This window comes from Balaenoptera ricei, chromosome 4 (genome assembly GCF_028023285.1).
Source record: "Balaenoptera ricei isolate mBalRic1 chromosome 4, mBalRic1.hap2, whole genome shotgun sequence".
In the NCBI taxonomy this organism is placed as follows: domain Eukaryota; kingdom Metazoa; phylum Chordata; class Mammalia; order Artiodactyla; family Balaenopteridae; genus Balaenoptera; species Balaenoptera ricei.
The window spans coordinates 16,291,219-16,302,033 of NC_082642.1; the positions used below are offsets into that span (position 1 = coordinate 16,291,219).

At 45.6% G+C, this 10,815-nt stretch overlaps 1 protein-coding gene across 1 annotated transcript in view; it reads right to left on the reverse strand.

Moving 5' to 3' along the window:
- Positions 1-10,459, reverse strand: part of ZBTB38 (zinc finger and BTB domain containing 38) — a 117,314-nt gene extending 106,855 nt beyond the window's left edge. The window contains exon 1 of the mRNA XM_059920196.1: positions 10,358-10,459. The gene's annotated coding sequence lies outside the window, so the exon portion shown is untranslated. The remainder of the gene's footprint in view (positions 1-10,357) is intronic.
- Positions 10,460-10,815: the final 356 nt, after the last annotated feature.

Sequence of the window (10,815 nt, forward strand, 5' to 3'; positions counted from 1 at the left end):
TATCCTTACGTTCTATCTGGGAAGACATCATAACTAAACAGATATACGTAAATCAGATCATTTAAAATAGTGATGACTGTTAGGATGAAATAACATGGGGTAGTGTGATTGACAGAGACTAGGGGTGGCGTCAACATATCACAGAGGCCAGCAGAGACCTCTGTGGGGAGGCCGTCTGAGGAGGTGAGCTGGGCCCTGGGAAGAATAACTGTGCTGGCTTTGGCAGCCGTGGAAGGCCTGTGTCTGTAGGGGCTGTTCTTCCAACCCAGCTGCCTAGGACAGCAGATGTGGACCACACCTTTACCTGCTCCATGGCAAGGAAAATTATGATGAGTAATATTCACACTTCTTATTTTGTTTCCTAGCTGTCTCCACCCAGGATTTCACCTGCATCTGAGAAGCTGATTTCATTTGTTTAGGAGGTGTAGAGGTAGAGTGTACTGGCAGACAACTAGCGTGGGATTTTACAAGTTATTGTCACCTAAAAACACTTGTATGGCACTTATCTTGTGCTTCACAAATGTTAAGCCATTTTGTCCTCACAACAAACCTATATACCAGGCCCTGGGGAAGAGTATTATCCTCAGTTCATGCGTGAGGATGTGGGGCTGTTTCTCCCATCACAGCCCCTTCCGTGACGGTGCGGTGTGGTCCTGCATCAGCACTGGGCTGGGGAACATGGCAGCAGCAGCCGTGGTGTCAGAAATGCAGATTCTTGACCTGCCCAGGCTACTGAATCAGAATCTTTTCTCTCCAGTGATTCTTACGGATGGCCAAGTTGAAGACCACCGATCCAGCACATCTGTTCATTTTTAGGGAAATGACCTGAAGGGTGAGCCTTCCATTGTTAGCTAATTGTTCAACATCAGCTACGTGTTTTGTGTTAAGGTACCTTTTCCCTTCCTTAGTTAACATTCACTTCTCAGGTAGAGGAACTAAGCATGGGTGGAATCAACCAGTTAACCAAGGCACGTCTAAGCAGGACATGGTACGTGCAGATGGCCGGGGTTGCTGGTGCCTGGGTTGGGGAAGGTACAGGGGAGAGGCTGCAAACTACAAGATATTGTTCCTGCCTCAGAGAGCACCTAGTCCCCGTGCGGAGAAAAGATAACAAGCGCCAGATGGGGAACAAATAGAGGTACTGTGCTTCTACAGCGACATCCCATCCCAGGAACAAATAACTGAGGTCAGTGTAACCATAATATATCCTTGGAGGAAAGAAAGAAAGAAATGAGGCAGGGGGAGGGAGGGAGAAAGGGAGGGAAAGAAAGAGAGAAAGAGAGAGAGGGAGGGAGGGAGGGAGGAAGAAAGAAAGACAGGAGGGAGGGAGGGCCAGGCAGGGGAGAGGAGGCTGGGGAAGAGAAGGGCAGGACAGGGGGATGATCTTAGGTTGTGAAGTATTCCCCCCACATTCCTATGAGGAGATGCCTCAGAGAGAACATGCACTTGCCCATGGAGCTCTCTAGCTGAGAATGGATCTAACATTTAAAGATTTTTTTTCATAACACATGGCTCCCTGAGCACACAGTAATCACATCCCCTGGTTGTCAGCCAAAAAACACAGTCTGCTCTGGTGCTAAAGGAAAAACCGGCTGTGCCGGGTTTGCTGAGAGACGTATGGGTCCCATACCTTATGGGTGATTTAAGGGATTTTCCAGAGATGTTTTGATGACATGTATTTTCATCTTATGTGCTGGCTTCAGACCCTGCCCTGTACATAAGATACCACACTGTGTAGGAAGGTCTCCTGTGTTCTGACTTCCTCTATTGCCAAAGCTGAGAAGCTTGTTAAGCAGACCCTGTCCCACGCTGCAAAGTCCACCCTGGGGGAGAGGAAGCGAGGCTGCAACCTCCGGAGGAAGCAAGAGGCTCACAGCTGTTGATGGATTCTGACAGTGCAATTCCCCCCTGCGACACCCCTGTGCTCGCACAATGGACATGTGGGCTCAGAACCCCTGCAAACTACAGCGCAGGGTCTGTTAGCCGCTTGCCCTGTTGGGCTTCCTGTGGCCAGCCTGATGCCCTGGCGACCCCTCGCCTCCACTCAGCGCCGGCTGGACCCAGTCAGCCCCAGGGTCTCCCTCTTACAATGTGACCTGCGGGGCAGTGGGTCAGAGGCCCGCAGGCTCTGGCGCCAGGAGGACCCATAGACTCTGGGCTGGTGGCCACCTTGAGGACAAGGAGGGGGTGACAAGCAGAGGCCGGCAGAGAGAAGTTGGAGTTGAGGGAGGCTGAGCTGAGCAACCAAGCGGGTGGGTGGCTGCCCCAGCCTTCCTCCGCCGAGCCTCACACCGCCCACCCCTCTCACTGAACCGGTCCGCTCCGTTCTGTCTCCCGCATCCACCCAAGGCTTCACCGGCCCTACCCCTGCGGGCCTCCGAGGCCTGCACGGAGGAGACAGGTGTAACCACGTGGACGATTCACGTCAGAGCTTCCATCACTTGTGACCTCTGGTGACCCAAAATGCAAACTTCTAGAATTTAGATGGTCTCAGCAAGTTCATTTGTCTCTTTCTTACAAGTCAGATTTTTTTTCCTGGTTCTGTGTAAAATGCCCACACTTTGGGCCAAACCCTTCCTTTTCTGATGGTTTCTCAGTGTTACAGGTGCACTGTTCAATGGTGGGCATGAATTTTTTTCCTACTGTTTATCACATGAGCCATGGAAATAATAACAGTGGGATGCAATGGTTTTCAAAGTTTCAGCACAGATTTTTTTTTTTTTTTTTTTAATGTTACTTGAAACTTCCATACAGAAGAGCTATAAGCCTAGTTAGCTCTGGGTTCCTTCTCTCTGCGCCCCTCCCCTACTCTCAGCTGCAGGCTCCCCTAGAACCCAAGGGGCCTGGGAACAAACAGTAGGTGCAGTGCTCAGGGCGGCAGCTTGTTTCATCCTTATCTCAGGCAAACATCAAGGAGCACCCGTTACATATTATAGACATACTATAGCCTGCCCCAAGCTCTGGAAATGCTCTGGAAACACAGCAAAGTGAAAGACCTGTCCCCAGCACAAAGGGGAGGCAGGGCAGATAAGATGCCAGCAGCCATCAACCCGGCCTGGTACAAGGGTGTCACAAGTACACTTAGGGCTACGGGCTCAGAGATGGGAGGAGAGACCAGATGGGGCTTGGGCAGGGTTTCTGTGTATTTACATAAGAAGAGAAAGTAAAATCTGAGGGGTGGGAGTGATGGGTGCATCCAGACAAGAGGTGCGGGCAAGGGTGGAAATGTCTGTGAGGTGTCCAGGGAGTGCTTAGCTGATGAATTTGGTCGGAGAACAGGGCGTTTGGAATGGGAAAATGGGAAGGAGGCAGAATTCGAATGAAAGGCCAGGAAAATTCAGCTCATTTCAGAGGCCATGAAGAGCCGTGAATGATTCAACTTAGGAGAAAAAAACATTAGGAAAAAGAAAAACAAGATAAGCGCAAGAATCAGACGTCGAGCCGCTCAGATGTGCCGTTTGACACGGTCTGCAGGAAAAGAGAGTGGTCACCAACGGGAAACGATGACACATTTCCCGCTGCTGACCCTCCCCCAAAAGGGTCACACGCCTTGAGATCAGTGAAGGCAAAATGCATTATCTCCACTTATTCATCAGACATCAAGCAGCGTGGTGACTCATGTGAAGTCACCCAGCTGAGGACTCCAGGGGTCTTGACTCACAGGCCTTCCCAGAAGAATCCTCTCCAGTAAGAACACATGATCTCCAGACACTTGTGCAGCGGCCAGTGAGAACTAGTCTAGTCTCCCACTAGATCTGTGCTTCTCAGACCTTACTCTTTCTGCCCAAATCCAGGAATGGGGAACACCCAAACTCTCTCCCAGCTCAGCCTCAGCTTATAGCCTCAGCTTACGACACACAGCCAAAGGAATTCAGAGGAGAACAGCCTTATGTTGAAACCTCTCCAAGGTCATCACAGTGAAACACCCACTCATGACATGCACACACAGGCATTCTTGGAGCAGACATGAGCAACAGTGATGAATGGGTCCTGGAAAGGTGCAGGCTGCACTCGGCCTGCCCTAAGGGAAGGGCCCTGATGCTACAAACTTCCCTGGGGATGACGGTTTAAGATGCTCCCTCACCAGGCCCAGTTTGATGGTAAAACATTTGGTCTGGCCAGCTCTCTCTGCCTCTGTGTCCCCTACGTAATCAAGAATCCACAGATGTGGGGAAGATGGGAGGGAAGTGAGGTATAGAGTTGAGCATCCTGCACAAGGTTCCCGGACAAGGCGGTACGTGGCCCCCCTCTCATCCTGGTCCTCCAGGTGCACAGGCTGTGCTCTGTCCAACAGCTCCACAGGATGGACGAGAATGACATCATCAGAAAAGAGGACAAAAAGGAAGAAGGACGGCACCGTACATCCCCCATCGGGTGGAGGAAGGCTTTCCGGAAGGTTGTGCTAGACTTCCCAGCACCTGTGCTGAATTCTTAGGAGTCTGTCCCTGAGGCTCTGGAGGCCGAGGGGGGGCCACCATGGTGGCCTTAAAGTCAGGACAGCATGTCAGCCTTAGTTCAGCCAGTGACTCAGCACTGATGGGAAGGCCAAAGCTCCCTGAGGTCACCGGCTGCAGTCAACACTGGGCTCGTCCCCCTCCCAACGCCCGTCCCCACGAGGAGGGAGCACAAACTCCCCCTCCTGGCGACTGTGCATTCCACGCACACAGTATACATGCCTCTTCCACAATATGCATGCCATCCCTTCACTGGTTTGCTAATCCAACTAGTTTCCTAAATTTACAAATATAATAGTGTGCACCTAATTTAAAAAAAAAAAAAGTCTCAAACAGTACCACAGGCTGTCCAATAAAAAGAAGCAACAGAGGTTTAAGGATAATTTTCTAGTTCTTGACACATCGGCGCAAGGCAGCTTCACGACACTTCTGCACTTCCGGTTTTGTAGCCGAGGAAACTAACCCACTTTGCCTGTCCTTCCACTTCTGCTCTCTTCCGCCCCATCCCTAAGCTCCGGGCCCCGGACTATCATGGTTCCATGGCAACAAAGTTTATAACGTCTTTGTTCTGTTCTAGAAATAGAATTGTTTGTGCTTCATCTAGAGCTTGATTCTTAAAATTAAAAACAACCAGCATTTATGATATTCTGATTGTGTAGGAATTGTTCCCTCCAGAGGCAAGTGGACACCCTCAGAGAAGCACATGCAGACGCGCCACTAAACTGCTGCTGCTCTAAGGGAAACGAAATGAACTAATTGGGAGGACTGGGGAAGTGATGGAGTGAGGCATTCAAGTTGTTTTTCCGCGGCACGATGAAGGCATTCCTCTAACTCCTATCCTTGAGTTGGCATGAAGGATGGGAGGAACAAAATCACGGGCCTTCATTCATGGACTATTCATCTGTGTTTTTTGAGCACCAATTATGTGCTGCGTACTATGCTAAGTATTTAAGATGCATGTAAGAGCAGTTCTCGCCTTCAAAATCTCCCTAGGGAGAAGGAAAATCAGAGGCAGTGTGCAAAGAGTGAACACTCCAAGAAGACAGGGTTTTTTGTTCTGTTTTCTGTTCTGTTCACTGCTGTATTTTTAGCCTTTAGACTAGCCAATTACTGAATTAATGACTGAGCTCGATGCCTGAGTTATGCACAGTGGGGGTGGAGTGGCGGGGGGGAACAGGGACTGGATTGGTAGGGGGGCACTTAGAACGCTAAGGAGGATCCCTTAAGGCGCCTGCCTCAGGCTTGAAGTCTCAGAGAACGTTGCCAAAGAGAATTTGGGTCGGATATTGAAGCCCAAGTAGGAGGAGGGCACAGAAAGAAATTGGGCAAGAGAATCCCAGTCATATGGTAGAAGCAGAAGGTGAGTTTGGGAACATGGCATGAGATGAGGGGAGAATGACAAGCGGAGGCTTGTCATTCACAAAGGGACTTGTGTGCCGGGCTGACGAACCTGGCCTTTATTCCAGGGGTGACAGGTTATCTTGGAGGGCATCTGCAGGGGAATGGCACGGTCAGGTCTGTGTGTTAGAGACACCCCTGTGTGGGCAGGGTGAGGGGTAGATGGGCTGGAGGTGGAAGTCTGGCTAGGGGACGGAGGCTGTCTCTGGGATGACACATGGTAAGAAGCCGAGCTAAGGCTCTGAGGTTGGAGAGAAGGGCTCAGCTCTGAGAAACATTTAGGAGGTAGAATCTGCACAATTCGGTAGCTGAGGGGCTTTGTGGGATAGCTCAGCACAGGGTGAGCTCCTGATCGGGGTGGCTGAGGGGTTGGTGGCATCATTCACAAAAAGAGGGATTAAAAGAGCAGAGGCTCAGCAAGTTTTGAGGAGCACTGAGCACCCCTGCGTGTTGTGCATGTGGGGACGTTTTAGACACATGGATCTATTTACAGGTGAGAGAATTACGGCAAGTAAGTGGTAGATGAAGCCGAGGACAGAAAGACGTAGGGCAGTAGGTACATGAAAGTGCATGAGAAACACCACCTGTAAGGATGGATAGACACAGAGAAGTCCATGGAGACTGGGAGAGTTGACCGGGAAAGAGAGTGTCACTGTTTCATTGCAGGGGTGTGTGTGTGAATGAATGAATGAATGAATGTGTATATTAAATGATTTATCCCTGCCTTTCTTCCTGGCTCCTCCCTCTTGAGGTAACTTCAAGCACTACTGTACAACTAGAATCTGTCCCCATTAATCTTGGGGTAACAGCCACCAGAAGCAGCACCTAATTCTTTTTTTTTTTAATTAATTAATTAATTAATTAATTTATGGCTGTGTTGGGTCTTCATTTCTGTGCGAGGGCTTTCTCCAGTTGCAGCAAGCGGGGGCCACTCTTCATCGCGGTGCGCGGGCCTCTCACTATCGCGGCCTCTCTTGTTGCGGAGCAGAGGCTCCAGACGCGCAGGCTCAGTAGTTGTGGCTCACGGGCCTAGTTGCTCCGCGGCACGTGGGATCTTCCCAGACCAGGGCTCGAACCCGTGTCCCCTGCATTGGCAGGCAGACTCCCAACCACTGCGCCACCAGGGAAGCCCCAAGCACCTAATTCTTGATGTGATTACAAAGTTTCTCTTGGGTTTTCAGGAAATATTGGAAGTCACGAAGAGTCTCAGTAGTTTTCCAACCTGTGGTTTCTCTGGCAGTTAGTTAGCTTTTTTTTTTTTTTAAGTAAACTTTTTATTTTAGAATAGTTTTAGGTCTAGAGAAAAGTTGATACGATAGCAGAGAGAATTTCCGTGTACCCAACACCCAAGTTTCCCCTACTGTTAACGCCTTACCTTAGTGTGGTACATTTGTCGTAACAAATGAACAAATACTGATACATTATTATTATCGAAAGGCCATACTTCATTCAGATTTCCTTAGTTTGTAGGTAATCTCCGTTTCTGGTTCTAGGGAAGCATTCAGGATACCGTATTACATTTAGTTGTCATGTCTCCATAGGCTCCTTGGGCTGTGATAGTTTCTCACACTTTTTTTTTTTTTTTTTTTTAATGACCTTGACAGTTTTGAGGACTACTGGTCAGATATTTATAGAATTTCCTTCAGTTTGGGTGTGTCTGATGTTTTTCTCGTTATTAGACTGGGGTCATTTGTTTTGGAGAGGATGACCGTAGAGGCCAAGTGCCATTTTCATCACCTCACATCAAGGTGCACGCTATCGACCTGAGCTATCACTGCTGATGCTGACCTTAGTCACCTGGCTGAGGTGTGTCTGTCAGGTCTCTCCACTGTAAAGTCACTCCCTGCCCGCTTCCATACTGTGCTCTTTGGAAGGAGCTGTGCAGCCCACACTTAAGGAGTGCAGAGTTACGTTCCTTGTCTTTGAGGGACGAGACAGTTAGCTCTTGAAATCTTATCCTGCATTTCATTTGAAGAAAATCTCTTCAGCTTCCTTTCCTGTCTTTCAGATACTCTTTTAGGAACACACAGACCTGTCAACCTGTCAACCTGTCCAACTTTAATGGGACCTTTTCCAGGACTTGACATTTCTACGTACGAGGCTAGAATAAGTGAAAATCCCCCACAAGAGGGAAGAATCAGAAAGGAAGTACTTGAAACGAATAATGCTGTTTCATTGTATTATATAGAAAATGTCCTACTTTGTTACAATAACAGCACTCACATCTATAAACCAAGAGTATCACAGTAAAGACACACAACATGGTCAGAGATTGCATCATACAAAGGAGGTAAGGTAAAGAATTTTACACCAAGACTGTAGAAAAGAAGATTATTATTTAAAGACATAGTGAAACTCCAACAAGAATAAGTGCCACGTGAGTCAGGAAACACAGCGCTTGTATCTTAGCATAATAAATTTTTATAATTTAATTAAAAAGTACTGTACTCTGGTAAGACAAGACCCCATCCCCCTGCTTTGGTTCTCTCCAGTGTCTGTGTGCTGCTGCCCCCTGGGGCCTTGCTACAGGGTAAGGAAAAACAAGAAGTGACAAGCCAACTGTTTTTCTCTCTCTCTCTGTTTTCCTCCTTATTGCCTGGACTTTGAAGTTCAGTGTCATATAAACATTAACTTGCTTCTTAAATAAAGCCGCAAAAAGCAAACTAATCTGAGCATATGATTTATCCAAACTCTTTCCCATGAGTTCTAAGGATTCTAATTTCTTCTCTACCAGTATGTCTCTATCTCATAGAGTTAGTTTTGAAATAGTCTTAAATTATTATTGTTATTAATTATTATTATTATTTTGTTATTGAAGAGTTCTCCAAAGAATGCCTATCACAGATGACATTAGGTGGTAATATCCACTAAGTTTCTTTTTAAATATATTTAAGTTAAAAAATAGTTTAATTTAAAGGAAAAAAAACATGTTAAATGGCGGTACGAGTGGCAAAAAAACAGGACAAAAATGATCACTGACTGAAGTTTGGGACCCACTGAGCTCTTGCACTAATCAGTTTCACAGGTGAAATTTATTGACACAAAAGCCTGAATCATCTTATTATAACTTTGGGAACACCCCACAGCAGCTAAGATAGTAAATTTTTTTTTTCTTTTTTTTTTGGCAGTCACCAGTCATCATCTACCTACATTACCAACAGTTTTCTTTTATAATACAGTTGTGCTGATCATAATAGTCTAAATCACTCTGGCAAATCCTTCAAAACAAATTACATGCCTCATTAATACAATCTTTGCAAGACTGGTGTCAGAATGGATGTTTCTCTGAATTTGTTTTGGAAATGTTTTTAGATTTTTCTCCTATGTTGTATTTTATTTTCCCCAAATTAAAATGACATAAAATTATAGTGACTTTTTCCTAACATTGAGAACTTTAATATACGTCACTATCTGAATTGCTGAAGAAACAATCCCTTTTGAGATCTTGATTTTATAAAAACGATAGAGCTTAATTATTCCCCTTCTACCTCCATCACGGTGGTGTGTTCTTTTGCCATGTATGTGTCATTTAGAGTTATTTTGCTGGACCTGAACTTTGTAGCCTGTATGATCTTAAATAAATGAAAGATTGATACTAAAAAAAAATGCTAATTTCCATAATCTTTTTCTTTTTCTGCACTGAGATGTTTTTCCTTGACACATAAGAAAATACTTTTGAGTGGTTAATCCCTCTCAACAGCAGGAAGTCTAGATATTTGTAAATTTATTTAATGCACATTAGTTTCTGATTAGTTGACCTTTTCTAAATTAGTTGACCTTTCTGATTAGTTTCTGATTAGTTGACCTTTTCTAAATACCATACTGACCAGTTACAGTCAATTCTCTCACCTCCATGATTGGCTTGCATTTATCCATAAATAAAGTCCTTGATTGTTTTAATTTGCTTTGGAGAATTGGGCATAGACAGAACAAATGGCTATTACATTACAGAGTTTTGAATTTATCTTAAAATATGAGCAGTGCTGTTTATGCTTAAGTTCCAAAGAGCACTTTTTTGTTGTTGCTATTCTGGTTGTCTACTATTTATTTTATCTTTATAAATACATCCTTCAATTTGTAAAGTGATTTAATTTGTTTTATTGATTCTAAAATCAATAAGATGCAAGGTGTCAGTGATAATGCAACTAATTAGCTTTGAAAACACAACTATGTTATCACCATATTATTTCTAAATGATAAATTAGCATTCTTTCCATTCATGGCAATCTCCAATCCTTTCCTTTTTCTCTCCTTCCCTCCTATCTTTCTCTCCTTCCTTCATCAAACATTTATTAAGTATCTGCCTGTCTGGCACTATGCTAGATGTTGAGAATCAATGATGGATAAACTCTCAGTGCCCCATCAAGCTTATTCTGTTGATTTAAAATTTTTTCCTTCTTGTTTATTCCAAAGGTCATTTGGACAAAACACACTAATGAAATGCATGGGAAAGAAAGCAAACATGGACAGCTTTCACTGAGTTGGAGGAAAAGTATGTCACCAACCTTTAGCTGTTGCGGAGAAATCTTTCTTCTTTGGGGGCTCGGGCTATATCAAGAATTCTTCTTTTCCCCAAGAACTGGCTCTGGGGCGGGCATTCTTCCTCCTCTAGCATAAATAACCTTGGCTGGGAATATTTGGATGGACACCAGTTGGATGAGACCCAGAGCAGCAGGAGAACCCTCCTGGAAACCTTAGGTGTCCACACTCGTTTGGTGTGGCCGCATGAGGCCTCTGGTACAGAGCTCCTGTAGAAAACCACAAATGCACAGGAAATTGGGGAAAATCAGATAAAGGCAAACCATTAAATGACACATGAACAGAAAGGAAACAGTTAAGAATTAACCCAAATTAATTTAAGGCTATAAGAGCGAGTGGTGCAACGGTTTAGTTAATAAGTAGCTGGTCTCCAAAGCTAGGGCATTTGAGCCAAATGACTAAGGGCTTTTAGAGCCATCAGGGG